Consider the following 17,295-nt stretch of genomic DNA (forward strand, 5'->3'; position numbering starts at 1 on the left):
AATGACAACGTAATTAAAAATTATTAAAGAATAATTTTACAAATTTTTTACAAATAAATATTTGTAGTCTTTATTTATTGACATACTGCACAGAGCATTCAGACATTATACATGATTCATCTCAGTCCTTGACTCAGTCGACTTTGCAATCAAAGGTCCCTATCAAATTCACGTAATATAAGGCAAGTTTTATAAGGAGCCGATTAACCTGCCTGTATGCTTTTGGTGTATAGGAAGAAACTGGAGTATGAAAATATTAAAAACGGTTGAGTATTCATCAGCATAAAACAGCCTTGTGATGCGAAAACATTTTCTGTAGCTATGCCAGTTCCTGTATTGTAAATATTTATTAATTAAACTAGTGCTTAATGTTTATTTTGATACTGATATTGACGGTTATAATTTACCACTGTCTTTGCACAGTCTTTATATTTAAGGCTTGACTTAGAGGAGGAATGAAAATTTTGAGAATCTGATGAAAGATCAAATTAAGAGTCGAATTTCGAAGTGATAAATACTTCGAAATTCGACCCTCGAATTGAAATACTTCACTTCGAATATCGAAGTATTTTTCACTGGATTTGGGCATCGTACAATCGAAGTAAAATCGCTCGAATCGAACGATTTAAGCGTACGATCGAAAAATTTTACTTCGATGTGTTAAGACTTAGAGAAATGGTCTAGAAGGTCCCCATAGGCCAGTGATCCCCAACCAGTAGCTCGTGAGCAACATGTTGCTCTCTAACCCCTTTACCCCATGGATGTTGCTCCCAGTGGCCTCAAAGCAGGAGCTTATTTTTGAATTCCAGGCTCGGAGGCAAGTTTTGGTTGTATAAAAACCAGGTGTACTGCCAAACAGAGCCTCAATGTAGGTTAACAATCCACATGGGGCTACTAAATGGCCAATCACAGCCCTTATTTGGCACCCTGGGAACATTTTTCATGCTAGTGTTGCTCCCCAACTCCTTTTACTTATGAATGTTGCTCACGGGTTCAAAAGGTTGGGGATCCCTGCCATAGGCTAACATAGCACTTCGGCAGGTTTAATTTGGTGAAGTATTGAAGTTGAAGTTTTTTTTTTAAAGAGACAGTACTTCGATTATCGAATGGTCGAAGATTCTAACGATTTTACTTCAAATCGAATTCTAAGCTGTAGTAGCCTATTCGATGGTCGAAGTATCCAAAAAGTTACTTCAAAATTCGAACTTTTTTAACTTCGAAAATTCACTCGAAGCTTAGTAAATCTGCCCCTAAATGTGGACTTGCTTAAAAATTACAAGGTTGCCATCATTCTAAAGAAAATAAAAAAAAGAGATTTCACTAAAACAGAACATACATTTTCAAAATGTGTATAATAAAGCAGTTATGTTACATTATTTATTACTTTAGGATTGTAAATGTTGTTTAGATCATTATGAAATTTTAAAATACATTTTTTAAGTCTTTTAGTCTCTCCTTTGTCACTATAGCAACCACTGATGCAAGCCATATTGATTCCTACTTCACTTACTCCATGCCACATGTGATACAATAAAACCAAACAGAAAAGGTCAAAATACATCATGGAAGGCTCTCTCCATTACCCGTCTGAGCCTGCAAATGTCATGATGACTAATATTTTCCTCCTGATTCTTTATCATTACATCTTTATTGACAGGGATGAAAATGCAAACTTTAGTTCATGTTCCACTTAAACAGTTATCTGAAGAACGCTGACATGTTGGCGGTATGAATAATGTAGCTCTGTGATGCAAGTTTAAGTAACATTTTCAGCTTTTAATGTGCTCAACTATTACCATGCCTTTTGGGGGGGGAAAAAAAAAACAGACGAGCATGCTATAGAAGAAAAATTACAACATTCTCTTTTAGCTTTGTATAAAGCAGCTGTAAATAGATTACTACAAGGTTTTGCCAGTGAAATAACTGCAAAAGTGGTCTCATTTATTCTAAACAAATAAATTCCTAACTCAGTAATAATTTCTTTAAACAATGCGGACAATGATGCACATTAAGTGAAGTTGTCCTAAAGTACAAATATTCTGTTCTAGAATTTATAATGTTACTGTAAGGAGCGCTCGCCAGCGCTCCCTATTCTTCCGGCGTCTTCCCCAAGATGTCGGCGCCCAGGGGAGTCACGTGGTTCTTCGGACACCAGCTCGCCATTCAGGTGCAGCGTAATTACGCCAGCGTTTGGTGCGAAAAGTCGCATAAAAGGACGCCAGAGGCCTGAATCTTTGCCCAATTATAGGTTCTTCTACGTAAAAGTTCCTGGGTGTGCTTATAGTGTGAATTCCTGATCCTTGGCTCAAGCCTGAATCCTGACCACGAATCTTGCCGCCTAAACAGACCTTTGCCTGAACTGATTATTCTTCTGCCAAATCCTTCTGTACCGCAAACCGTATTCCTCCTATACCGCTTCCTCCTTGGTCCACACTGCAAACTGCGCCTTCGGGCCTTGACAGTTACTTATGACACCAGTAAACGTGAAATAAGATCTGCAGAATTTGGAATTGATTTTAATTTTATATTATGTGTTTTTTTGAGTTATTTAGCTTTTTATCCAGCGGCTCTCCAGTTTGAAATTTGAGTAATCTGGTTTCTAGGGTCCAAATTACCAAAACAACCATGCACAGATTAGAATAAAAGACTGGAATAGAATTAGGAAAAAGGTATGAATAAAAATATGACTAATTAAAAGTCACAATCTCAATACATCTGTAGCCTTACAGAGCATTTGTTTTTTTAGATGGGGTCAGTGACCCCCATTTGAGAGCTGCAAGAGTCAGAAGATGGGAAAAAAATAAAAAACTGTTTATATAAAAAAAATAATGAAGACCAAGACATCAAAATGAACTGAAAGGTGAACCACCCCTTTACGTGGCTACTGTGGAATGTGCACTGAACTGCTATTCAACATAGACAAGAGTTTATGCTGACTAATTTTCATGTATTAATAACCACGCTATCCCAGAGGATTGACGTTACAACAACTGGAAACATTATTTACTAGTCTTTATATTTACTATTAATGTTTTAACTACTTTTAATTTTAATCCTCCATTTCATTGGATTTGATCCCCTGTCTTGAACTTACACCTTATGGTGGAAATTATCTGCAGTGTTCCTGACAATATTTATTTAATATTTCCGAAATTTCTTATGTAAGAAAGGAAACAATTCACTTTTAAGATGTGTGCCTTACAATTTTTTTTTTAAACACAGAGCATATTTTGTAAAAACAAACCAGAAAACATGTGGTTAATTTTTTGCTGCATTTCTGAAAAATTATTATTTGATATATCTTTTAATTCTGGTTAAGTGATATCTATTCCTATCATGAGCTTCCAAAACCCTTTTACCATAATGAATGAACAGCAAATATCAAAACTACCAGTGAATTACTTAGATCAATTTATCAAAGGTCAGTGCTAACAGTGACCTTTCTTCTTCATTTGCTTACAAAATGATAAAAGATTGTCTGCTTTTGCACATGACTTTTTTTAAAAGCAATTTAATAAGTGAAACACAATGTTACAGCAAATCTGGTTAACATGCACATTAACTCTTAATTAAGAATCCAGGAAACTTGCTTTGTCAAGAGGATGAACATGATTTGTACTGGGTCTCAATATTCTGTAACTGCAGGGACTTGTTATACCTTAAATTGGGACAGAATATAATTGAAAGCATGAGGAGTAATATAAAAATGTCAGGCTTAAATTTGCATAAAAAAAGAAAGATTGGTCATATGCCTATATGTAATTAATGTGTTAATTATTCTTAAGATATTAATTGAATACCAATACATACAGGTGAAGTAAAAATACATTTTGATTGTAAGTTAAAAAAGTACATTTTCTCCTGCATTAAATTTTTGAAAAATCCTCATCTGTAAGAGGTCGTATAAATGGTACCATTTAATAAGCAGGTTAAAGTGTTTTGCTACATCAAGGGGCAGATTTAGCAAGGGTAAAACTGAAAATTCTAATTTTCAAGTTTTTTTCATGGTCAAATAAATAACAAATTCGACTAGGGAGTTATGCAAAATTGATTCGAGTTTTTTTAAAAAAAAAAAATTGAGGTTAATTTGTATTGTCAGTATGCTCTGTGTTAATCAACAGTGGTTGTTAACAGTTTAGCTATGAGCTGTGTGTTAAATTTATGAGTATTTTGATGTAACTGTACGAGGAGACTATATGGTATATTTGAAGATTCAATTTGTAAAGTCTCTTAATATGCTATTGTAAGCTACTGTAAACCATGTTTATTCTGTGTGAACTCAATAAAAATATTGGAATATAAAAAAAAAAAATTGAATTCGAATTTCAAATTTTATCCTACGCTGGCCCTTTAAAAACTCGAATTCAACTATTCACCACCTGACAAAAAGTCAATGGGAGAGGTCCAGGGAACTTTGAGTTGTTTGCAGCCTTCCTGACATTCAAGTTTTTTTCGGAGAAAAATCTCAAATCATGTTTCGAATCAAATTTGATTTGAGTTTTTGGGTCGATTTAAAATTAAAATTTTAATAAATTTTAATTAGTCAAATTTTTAATTTATGGGAGTTTTTAAAAACTCACATGAATTCGAAATTCGACCTTTGATAAATGTGCCTCCAAGTGTGCTTTTAACATTCAGCTTTACAAAACGCATATTGTGTTCTATCTTCCTCAGATATGTCAACCAGGTTGTTTTCTCTGCCTGTTTTGCCAATGCCCTGTCACACCCCTAAGAAACCCATACATGTTCTCAAGCAAAGTAGGAAAGCAAAGATGGCACACCAAGAAGAATTAAGGTATTCTTTTGTCAATGTACACATGCAAAAAAACCTCAACTGTGTCCTTTGTACAGTGTAGTCCCATAATCTCAGGTTCAGTTGTTGCGTTAGGGTGGCTACATCTTTCTGTATGACTATACATGAGGGGTATAGTAGAATTCTGCAGCTGGTCGGGTACCCACGGGTTACCCACAAAAACCTACAGTACCCTGCAAGTTGCAAGTAGAAGTTTTGGGAGCCGGTATAGACACGGGTCGGCGGGTCTCGGGATTTTAAGTTTTACTCCTTTTTTCTGATGTCACTTCCAGTTTACAAAGACAGCACTTCCTGTTTCACTCCTTTTTTCTGATCACGCCCACTTCTAATGATGTCCACAGGCCCAGATTTTTGGCGAGGCCAGAAAAGTTCTGGGCCTAGGGTGGCGAAGTTTTAGGGGCGGCATGCCTCCCAGCCGCATTAGAAACTCAGCATTCCTGCGCTTTGCTCATGCGGTAGGGGTGCACGCGGGCCATATCACTAGGATGCGAGGCCTCGGACGGCGAGGACTAGGACTGCGAGAACTCGGGGGCGTCGCAGATGAAAATCCGGCCCTGCACTTCCGGTTTACGATGACAGCACGTCCTGTTTCTTGATGGTCAGTGGATCAGGTTGTCGGTCCTAATGGGTAAGTATGCAGGTTCGCGTCCAGTTTGCGGGTCGGGTTCGGGTTTAAAAAATTGGTTCCACGCAGGACTCTAGGGTATAGCTTGAAGGTAGTTTTTTTTTTTAAAGTAAATGCAGAATCAATTTAACTATACATTGGACTAACAATATAACAATGAAGCTGCATTTGACCAGCAATTACAGTATATCTAAAAACCTACAGTTTCAGTTCAATTTCAAAATTAAAACAAATAAGATAAAGCATTATTTGGTAAAGTGTCAGCTGGACAATAATAGTTTGTTAATGATGCATACTTGGTAATCAGAAGAACTGGGACTATAAAAAAAAAATACTATGTTTCCAAATTGTTAGGATGCCACAAATAATGATTTTTCACTTGCTTTCCTTTAATATTGTTATTAGCCACAAAAAAAATTTACTTTTGAAACATTCTGGCTCTCCCCATTTCCCCTAATTGCTATATATATTTCTATAAAAGGCATAGTTGTCATATTGTAAATGCCATCTGCTCCTTCTGCTTCGAACTCAAAAAGTCAAATTTTAAGAAAAAAAAGTTCCACACCCTTACGTATCTTTACGATGCTTTCCAATTTCTTTCCAAAGGGACAAAAATATGCTGTAATAGTATAGTATATAGCAGGGCTCCCCAACCTTTTTTACAGATGAGCCACATTTAAATGTAAAAAGAGTTGGGGAGCAACACAAGCATGAAAAAGTCCCTGGGGGTGCCAAATAAGGGATGTGTTTGGTTATTTGGTAGCCCCTATGTGGACTGGCAGTCTACAGGAGGCTCTGCTTGGCACTATACTTAGTTTTCTATGCAAATAAAACTTGCTTCCAAGCCTGGAATTCCAAAATAAGCACCTGCTTTGAGGACACTGAGAGCAACATGCAAGGGGTTGGAGAGCGACATGTTGCTCGCGAGCTACTGGTTGGGGATCACTGGTATATAGTATAGAAGAAATATACCGTTATTTTTTAAATTAAAAATATTGATCTTTGGGGGGCCGGCCTGGATGCTGGATAAGATGGCTGCTTAAGCTGCTAGCTCCTCCGTGATCGCCCATCACAAGCATACATAAGCACCCTGTTTGTAACAATTTACCCACCAAAAAGACTTCCTGGGTCCCCCGGTGACGGAATTAAGACGTTCTCTCTAACCAGCGGATCGCCGCATCTGTGAAAAGAGGCAAACGGACTTTGGGGGAGAGGTCGTCGCCTGCGCATCTTCCCGTGGCAGACTTTAAGTGCAGCCGACAGGTCATGGAGGTGCTCCAGGGACACTGACTTTACCGCAGACACAGGGGACATGAGAGCGAGCCCCAGGAGCACCACTAGCTCAAGGCACTTTCAAGGTACCTTTCCCCGTTTGAGACGACCACGTGGTAGCTGAGGCCTAGGCGTGCCGCCCACACAGAGGCCAGTGGCGCACATTAGAGGCTGCAGTGAGAAGTGCTTCAATACTGCAGGGCCCCGCTATACACAAAAGGGACCAACAGGAAGAGTCTCTGGAACACCCGTGCCTCCGACAGAGGTCAGTGTCGCACACCTGGGGTCATATAAGAGGTGCACCGGAACACCTCCAGGGCCTTATCTAACAGTGTGGGCCAGAGATACAGGAAACTCGCTGTGAGCGAGACCAGCACAGTGGAGCAATTGCGTGAATACTTAACTGGGGGCAGTATGAGGCCATATACCCCGAGTCCCGCTCCTAAAGGCCAATAAAACACAATAAGGGCCACAGAACATTAACGTTCTCACTGGTCCAAACCCCAAACTCCAGTGCATTAAAATCACGTAATACTCTACCCTGCTAATACTGAATATCACGCACTACCTCTGGGCAAATAAACAAGGGTATCCCCCATTGAACACAGACATTCATAAGCAAGATGCTGGAACGCAGGGGAGCTTGGCACACCTAGATTTTAAACAAGAATAAGATCTCACATATTGGGCAGCTGAACCTAGCGAGCCACTATATCTCAAAAGGCGATAAGACCCTCTGAAATACTAGCTCACCCTGCACTACAAATTTTACAACACCGGCTTGGAGCATTAAGGGAGTGCCATCTCACAACTAGACCCTTGCCAACAGGGATAGTGGGCCAAGTAACCCTGAAGTTATCTTAGCCCTACTATAATTAGATCTCAATATTCTAAGCTCCACAAAAAGCAACTTTATCTCACTTGAAAAGTGAAATTAGATCTAGATACATCCTATCACAAAATCTACATTGATTCCCTCTACATCACCATGACAGGAGGCAGGCAGAAACAAGCAAATAACCCTAAGGAGGGACCATCATATTTCTTTAAAAGCAAAAACTGCCAAACAGCCCAATCTATCCACAGAACAAGAGATGGATGCCAGTGTACCAAAAAAGATATAAATGAACTCAAATCTTTGCTTTTCTGTTTCAAGGATGAGATACAAAATGAGATCCGAAATTCGCTCACTGAAGTCAGAACCGAAATTACAGCATTAGAACATAGAGTCCAACAATTGGAACAGACCCAGGATTCTATGCAGGAATCTTCATCCAATTTGGAAATTTTGGTTCAAGATCTTTAAACACAAGTAAGAGACCTCCAAGAGGCACATGAGGACTTGGAAAACCGCAGCAGAAGGAACAACCTTTGACTTCGGGATATACCCGAAACAGCGCATCTAGATACCTTTCTCCCAAGATTTTTCAAGACTCTCACACTGAAACAAAGGACAAGGTTCTCCTACTTGACAAAGCGCACAGAGCATTACTAGCCAGACCAAAACCCAATATGCCACCCAGAGATGTCATAGTACGTTTTCACTACTTTCAGACCAAAGAAGCCATCCAGAAAGCATCTCGAACGAATCAAGTTGAACAAGATGGGGTACTCTCAAAAATATATGCTGATCTAGCCTCATCCACTTTACAGAAAAGGAAAGATCTCAGACCCTTAACGGATGTTCTACGCCAAAAAAACATTCCTTATAGATGGGGCTTTCCTTTCAAACTCACATACCAACATAATGGCCTGACAGTTAGACATCCCAACAGCATTGAAGAGGCACTGCCTCACCTTCAAACCCCCCCCCCCCCCCAACTACCTCAGCGGAAAAAGAAATTCAAGAACCAACTGAGCAGGATTTAACAGTTCAATTTGATAAAGGATTGCAAATAAGTTCAGAGGAGATCCATAAGATTCAAAACATACAAGATATGGGACATCATAACAGGTGTAAATGTGACAATGGTTGACTATAGCTGGCTCAGTCAGAGAATTAAAGAGAGGTTCTTCATTCCGACAGGCTGACCACGGACAATAGAACGAGTCACGTTCTAGAGAACACCTTCTTGATGACCACCGTCCTAAAGGATGCTCTTTGAACCTTTCCAAACTTTAACAAGACCTCAATTCCAGACATACTAAGGATTATATTATACTAACTTTCAATTATTACATGAGACAGCCACAGTTGAGATTGAGATTAGTTTAAATAGTATATTAGCTGATATTCATAATGTTTATTAACGTAGACTCATAGAAGTACTGCAATTTATCCTATCGAAACAGGGAAAATTTGTAATCAGATGATGGGCGAATGGAACAGGCTTCTTATTTAAGCTCTTATCCGTGACTCCCCAGAAAGAGAGGCTTCCTAGTTTCGTCTGGAAACCATGTATAGTCTCCCTAGTGTTGAGACTATAAAACTTTGTAATATTTGATTCATTGTTAAACTTTGTATTGTTAATTGTTATTTCTCCCCTTCTATCCTAGACTATCCCAACTTCCAACCCACTACCCCAACTCTCTACTACGTCCCTTCTTCTTTTAGCGCTGCTTCACTATGGCTACTGTCCAAAATCCTACAATCACAGACGGTATGAACCATTTCCAGCCACCACTCCTTTGATTTAAAGGTAGGATCACACAATGTAAATGGCCTAAATGTGCCTCAAAAACGCACAATGGCCGTCTCTGATTACACTTAAAAAAAAAAAAAAGAATAGGCATCTTTTGTTGCAGGAGACACACTTTAGCAAAACATTGACTCCAAAGTAATTATCGAAACATTATCCCCAAGTATTTTTGGCAAATTCTACAACTAAAACCAAGGGGGTAGCTATTCTAATTGCAAAAACAGTCAAATTCCAACTCAAGCAGAAATACGCAGATGCTGAGGGCCGTTTTCTTATCATAACAGGGCACCTAAAGAACCATTTAACTACATTAGCATCAGTATATGCTCCCAATGTATCCAAACAGACATTCAAGACATTTTACACCAAACTTTCAGAAATCTCGGAGGGCAGAGTCATGGCAGGAGGCGACTTTAACACGACATTGAACAACAATATAGACAGATCACGCGCCATATTGAATGCACTGACCCCCACTAATCAAGACCGGGACACTAAATCCATAACTAAACACTTAAAAGAGGGGGCTCTAGTAGATGTCTGGAGAGAGAAACATCCCATAGACAGAGATTATACCTTCTACTCTAATGTCGATGCAACTTACTCGCGAATTGACTTTATTTTCACAAAACCCACACGTCTTCAATAATTCATTCCTCCAAAATTCACGATATCACATGGTCTGATCATGGAATGGTAGAAATGACCTTTACTAAATGGGACATAGTGAGAGGCGAGAGGAAATTGGAGATTGAATGAATCCCTTTTGCTACATACAGTAAATACATAATATGCACAGAAATTAAATATTCACTTAAAGAATACTTCAAAAATAATACCCTCATGGACACATTTTTAGCGATAAAGATGGGATGCACATAAAACAGTTATCAGAGGGATTTTAATCAAACATGCCTCCCGCCTAAAAAAGATCACAGAGGGAAAAACTATGCAACTTTCACAAAAAGTACATGACCTAGCCATTTTACACAAAAACTAGCCGTCCCCAGGGAACACTAGAGAAATACAAGAGCACAACTGATACAAGTACTCTCAGACAAGATGGCTTACACCATGCGGAAAAACCAAATACTGGTACGATGAATATGCCAACAAACCACACACAATGTTAGCACGTAAACTAAAAGCCCTACACTCGACACAACTGATCCATGCCATACGGACACCATCAGGATCAATAACAAGAGATACAAATCAAATACTTAGCACATTTAGCAACTTCTATGCTAAATTATACACAGCAGACAAAGCCCCAGAGAGCAATCTTTCAGGAGAATCTGATTTTCTAACAAACTGGACCCCCCTACAACTAAATAGGGAAAAACCTAGAGATGCTAGCTACATCAATAAAAAGAGGAAATTGAATCAGTGATTAAAGATTCCAAGCCCAGTAAAGCTCCGGGACCAGACGGCTTTAAAGCAAAATATTACAAAACATTTAGTGAAGGTTTAATACCACATCTAAAAGACCTCTACCAATCACTCATGGAGGGTTCGCCGTTAACGCAACACATGCAAACAGCATCCATAACGATGATCTTAAAACCAGGGAAGGATCCCCACAACTGTGAAAGCTATAGGCCGACCTCATTAATTAACACAGACATTAAAGGGATACTGTCATTGGGAAAAAAAAATTTTTCAAAATGAATCAGTTAATAGTACTGCTCCAGCAGAATTCTGCACTGCAATTCATTTCTCAAAATAGCAAACAGATTTTTTTATATTCAATTTTGAAATCTGACATGGGGCTAGACATATTGTCAATTTCCCAGCTGCCCCAAGTCATGTGACTTGTGCTCTGATAAACTTCAATCACTCTTTACTGCTGTACTGCAAGTTAGAGTGATATCACCCCCTGCCTTCACCACCCCCCCCCCAGCAGCCAAACAAAAGAACAATGGGCAATGGGAAGGTAACCAGATAGCACCTCCCTAACACAAGATAACAGCTGCCTGGTAGAGCTAAGAACAGCACTCAATAGTAAAATCCCATGTCCCACTGAGACACATTTAGTTACATTGAGAAGGAAAAACAGCAGCCAGCTAGAAATCATTTCTCTCCTAAAGTGCAGGCACAAGTCACATGTCTTGGACTGGGGCAGCTGGGAAATTGACAAAATGTCTAGCCCCATGTCAGATTTCAAAATTGAATATAAAAAAATCTGTTTGCTCTTTTGAGAAATGGATTTCAGTGCAGAATTCTGCTGAAGTAGCACTATTAACTGATGTGAAAAAAACATGTTTTCCGATGACAGGATCCCTTTAAGGGGCACTTTTACATAGGGTCGAATATCGAGGGTTAATTAACCCTCGATATTCGACTGTCGGAAGTTAAATCCTTCGACTTCGAAAATCGAAGTCAAAGGATTTACCGCAATTCGTTCAAACTAACGAAAAATCGTTCAATTGAACGATTAAATCCTTTGAATCGAACAATTCGAAGGATTTTAATCCATCGATCGAACGATTTTTCTTCAACCAAAAAAAGCTTAGAAAGCCTATGGGGACCTTCCCCATAGGCTAACATTGAGGTTCGGTGGGGTTTAGATGGCGAAGTAGGGGGTCGACGTTTTTTTTTTTTTAAAGAGACAGTACTTCGACTATCGAATGGTCGAGTAATCAAACGATTTTTAGTTTGAATCGTTCGATTCGAAGTCGTAGTCGAAGGTCGAAGTAGCCAATTCGATAGTCGAAGTAGCCAAAAAAAAAAAATTTAAATTCAGTTTTTTTTTTCTATTCCTTCACTCGAGCTAAGTAAATGTGCCCCTAAGATCTTCGCAAAGATATTAGCCAATAGACTCTCTAACATCATTCACATGGATCAGGTTGGTTTTGTACCAGGGCGCCAAGCGGCAGACAGGATCCGAAAGGCGATTAATCTAATAAATCTAGCACCAAAATTACCGATCTCCTCCCTACTCCTTTCCCTAGATGCACAAAAAGCATTTGACAGATTAGACTGGACCTATATGTTATACCACATCCTTAACGGGACTCAGCATGGGTCTTCAAGTCCAATAAGATAGAGATAAAAGGTGGGACACATGCACTACCACTGAAAATGACAGAGCCAGAACTGAAACTGCTTCAACTAAATTTTGATTACAAATGGGAAAAATAATCCTTAGTATATCTTGGAATTTACCTTACACCAAAAGGTAAGGTACCCAAAACTACCCAAAAACTGATTGATAAGCTCAAAAACGATATATACATATGGCACACTTACCATCTCTCTTGGTTGGGTAGAATAGCAGCGGTCAAGATGACATTACTACCAAGGCTTCTATATCTATTTAGGACATTACCAACACATTTTGCTGAAAAAAAAGCATCCTCACTGCAAAAGGCCATATCAGTTTTCATATGGGGGGAAAAGAGACCCAGAATTAAGGCAACAATTATGACCAAGCCTAAACCGGTGGGAGGGTTGGGAGTCCCTCATATTGATAGATATTACTTAGCCAGTAGATTAGAGGCTATGATCCACATACATGCTTTCACCCACACTACAATACCCTTTCAAAAATGTAAAAAATAACAAAATATTCCATGCTCCCAATTTTTCCGATACCTACAACTCAAGACATTATGTAGAAAATGAGGTTAAAAGTCAATCTCCAACTTATTTTGAAACCATGTGCTTCAAAAGTTCTTACCCAACATACCCAATCTCTCTGCTCTACAGCTGTCTTTCCTCAGGCAACACAGACCTCCATCAGCCATATATGACAAAATGGGATGAAGATTTAGATCTTACGATATCTGAAAAATCTTGGTCATACGTGTGGGAGACCGCCAAAAAAATCTGTCTGTGCAGTCTCCAGCGAAAGAGCATACAAAATTATATTTCGTTGGTACTACACCCCTTCACGTATCAGCACATTTAGCGGCAATCCAGACCACTCTCTCTGTTTTAGAGGATGTGGGGAACAAGGGTCATTTATACATACTTGGACGTGTACAGAAGCTCAGAAATTCTGAAAGATAGTAGCGACTCTGCTTTGCACCATTCAGGCAACCCCCCACACATTCCTTCTAGGCATGAAAATCAGAGCTATTTGCTCCAAACCATCCCATAAACTGGCCACACACATCCTAACAGCGGCAAGATCTCTATTGGCAGCAAATTGGAAACGACCGCAAATACCTGGTCGGCAAACTTTGGAGACCAAGATGAATTGGATCAGAGCAATGGAATCAATTAGGGGCAAACTCTTGGACAGGAACTACGAGGGGGAGCTGGAGTGGTACCTGTGGGCCCAGTACTTGGAGAGTCGCCAACCCAGGACTAATGCCTCTACATAAGGCCTATACAGAAATACAAAAGGTTCTTTGCCCTTGGACAAAGATACCCAAGATCCAGTTCATTTGATAGTCCTTCCCTCTACACTTGTCCGTTCTTACTTTCCTAACTGTCTCCCCCCTCTTCTTTCCCCCCCCAACTACCCCTTAACTCACTTAACTACTACAGCTATATAATGTCAAAACGAATACAGGATAATCTAAAAAGCCTTCGGTAAAGATTACCTGATGATTCGATGGAACAACTGGTTTAAGTTATATGTCAATGAACATAAGCCGTTGTTTATATGTTTTACTCTACCTCATGTTTTTTAAATCTTTTTCTGTAAACATAACTGAAAATCATTATAACAATAAATAAAAAAAAAAAAACTATCTTTTAAAAGCAAAAATTATTTTGTGGTTTACCCTTTAGGTTACGAACTACGGTCTGTAGATAAATGGACTGAGCCAAGGGCCACAGATTCTAGTCTGAGGCCCTACCAGTTCAGGTAATAGAGGAGCAGCTTTCAAACACATTCCTCCTTTCCCCTACCCCTAAACAATTAGCAGAAGGGGTGAACCAGTGGCTTTAGGGGCATGATCGCCTTAATGACAAACTGTTGTCTCTTCATCCTTTTCTCTCCAATGCCCCTATAGCACTGCTTTATAGCACCCTTCTTTGGTTCCTGCAGCCCTATGGCAACTCCACTTCTATTGCTTGCTTGACTGCCTGCACCCAGAAAGTAATTGTTATGTTATAGGGTAACCTTTAAAAGAAATTGTTCAGTGTAAACATAAAAACTGGATAAATAACTATTTACCCAGTTTTTATTTTTACACTGAACTGTTCCTTTAAATTAATTTCTTTGGTATTTAGAGCCCTAGATTGTTTCATAAATGGAATTACGCCAAAAACCACAAATGTTTAGACAGCTTTGATTGTCCAGAAACAAAAACAAATATAGTTTTAGTAGGTAATACGAAACATCCCCAATTAGAAAATGTTTAAAGAGAGAGCACAAGGTATTTAAAAGGGAACTCCACAAAAACTTAAGCTTTTTGAAAAGTAAACTTAATTTCAAGCAACTTAGCAATATACATCATTTAAAAAATATGCAGACTTTTCATGATTTTTAATGGTTTCTGACAGTTCCCTAAGCCTAGCTCCCCGCACTTCTGCTGATTTCTTGGACTACTTTGCTGAGCTGACTGACTACTGTTACCTTGTATCAACAGCCAGCTGTCCTTAGCCTGCATCCTCCAAACCCCACAATTCCCTGCACACATGATTTCAAGAAGGAATGGGACATCACAGTGCAATGCATTGTGGGTTATGTAGTTCCTGCATGCTGTCTGTAAGCTGTGGAGAAGTTGTTACAATTTGTAACATCAGTGTTTAGTCCCTCCTTCCCTGCCAGGATTTCAAATGATGCAGAAAGAGAAGAACTGTTAACCAGCTGGATTGAAGCATAGAAAATGGCATTTATTCATACTTTTTGAAGAAACAGTTAACTGTGATGGATATATTAGGGGTTTCTGTACTCTCACAACAAGACAATATTTCTTAATACACAGGGCATTATTTTCTTATTTCCCCCCCTTTACCTCTCAAACCTAAAGGATGTACATGGTGGGGGGAGGGAAACTTTCAGCAGCAAGTTTTTGGCAGCTGGCTGATCAGAGCCATTGGGGCAACCCTAAGGGGTAGATTTATCAAAATATGAGTTTAGAGCTTAGTAAATAAAAAACATTCTATTCATTCCTATGGGATTTTTAGAATTGTATTTATGAATTGGTTCCATCTCATTTGATAAATAAAAGTTTCTAAAAATCCCATAGGAATGAATACAACATGGGTGTGTTTTTATTTATTAAAAACTCAGAGAAATACAAAGATAGAGTGCTTATTTTGTACAGAACAATGACTATATTAGGGCTGCCATAAAGAAAATCCAAAACTTCACTAAATGAATTAAGCAAATACTGTAGGTGAGTGTTAAAGGAAAATTGTACCCCCAAAATTAATACTTAAGCAACAAACTTTATATCAAACAAAGTGGAAAATTAAAGAATTTAACCAAACAGTTAATATATACAGTTAGGTCCATAAATATTTGGACAGAGACAACTTTTTTCTAATTTTGGTTCTGTACATTAACACAATGAATTTTAAATGAAACAACTCAGATGCAGTTGAACTGCAGACTTTCAGCTTTAATTCAGTGGGTTGAACAAATTGGACAAATTAAAAAACTGAAAATCAAATGTTCATTTCCAATACTTGGTTGGAAATCCTTTGCTGGCAATGACAGCCTGAAGTCTTGAACTCATGGACATCACCAGATTCTGGGTTTCCTCCTTTGTAATACTCTGCCAGGCCTTTATTGCAGCGGCTTTCAGTTGCTGTTTGTTTGTTTGAGAGCCTTTCTGTCCAAAGTTTAGTCTTCAACAAGTAAAATACATGCTTAATTGGGTTCAGATAAGGTGTGACTGACAATGCCATTCAAGAATATTCCACTTCTTTGCTTTAATAAACTCCCGGGTTGCTTTGGCTGTATGTTTTGGTTCATTGTCCATCTGTATTATGAAACGCTTCCCAATCAATTTGACGGCATTTAGCTGGATTTGAGCAGACAGTGTCTCTGACCACCTCAGAATTCATTTGGCTGCTTATGTCCTGTGTCACATCATGGATAAACACTAGGGTCCGAGTGCTTCTGGCAGCCATGCACACCCAAGCCATCACACTGCCTCCGCCATGTTTTATAGATGATGTGGTATACTTTGGATCATGAGCTGTTCCATGCCTTCTCGATACTTTTTTTTGCCATCATTCTGGTAGAGGTTGATCTTGGTTTCATCGGTCCAAAGATTGTTTTTCCAGAACTGTGCTTTTATAGATTTTCTTTTTAGCAAAGTCCAATCTATCCTTTCTATTCTTGCAGTGCACCCTCTGTATTTACTTTCAAGCAGTCTTCACTTTATGGTAGGATATGATATGGATATGCCTACCTCCTGGAGAGTGTTGTTTGGCTGTTGTGAAGGGGTTTCTCTTCACAACGGAAATGATTCTGCGATTATCCACCATTGTTGTCTTTGGTGGATGTCCAGGTCTTTTTGCGTTGCTGTAAATTTTGCCACTCCTAATATTGTAGCAATTTCTCAGATGGGATTTTTCTGTTTTTGCAGCTTAAGGATGCCTTGCTTCACCTGCATGGAGAGCTCCTTTGACCGCATGTTGTCTGTTCACAGCAAAATCTTTCACATACAAGCACCCCCCCCCTCAAACCAACGGTAGGGCTTTTATTTGCTTCATTGTTAATGACATAAAGGAATTGCCCACACCTGCCCATGAAATAGCCTTTCAGTCAATTGTCCAATTGCTTTTGAGCCCCTGAAATGAAGTGATTGAGTTAAAAAAAGCTTTAGTTCCTCACATTTTTGTGCAATCTTTTTGTTCAACCCACTGAATTAAATCTGAAAGTCTGCAGCTCAACTGCATCCGAGTTGCTTCATTTAAAATCATTGTTGGTTATTTACAGAACCAAAATTAGAAAAAATGTACGTAAATATTGCACTTTTACGTCTCTTGCCTTGAACCACCATGTCGTCATGGTCTCTGTGCTGCCTCAGAGA

At 38.9% G+C, this 17,295-nt stretch overlaps 1 protein-coding gene across 2 annotated transcripts in view; it reads right to left on the bottom strand.

The window, feature by feature from the left end:
• Positions 1 to 17,295, bottom strand: part of bckdhb.S (branched chain keto acid dehydrogenase E1, beta polypeptide S homeolog) — a 93,746-nt gene that overhangs the window by 53,553 nt on the left and 22,898 nt on the right.

The sequence above is a fragment of the Xenopus laevis genome, chromosome 5S, assembly GCF_017654675.1.
Source record: "Xenopus laevis strain J_2021 chromosome 5S, Xenopus_laevis_v10.1, whole genome shotgun sequence".
Taxonomy (NCBI): domain Eukaryota; kingdom Metazoa; phylum Chordata; class Amphibia; order Anura; family Pipidae; genus Xenopus; species Xenopus laevis.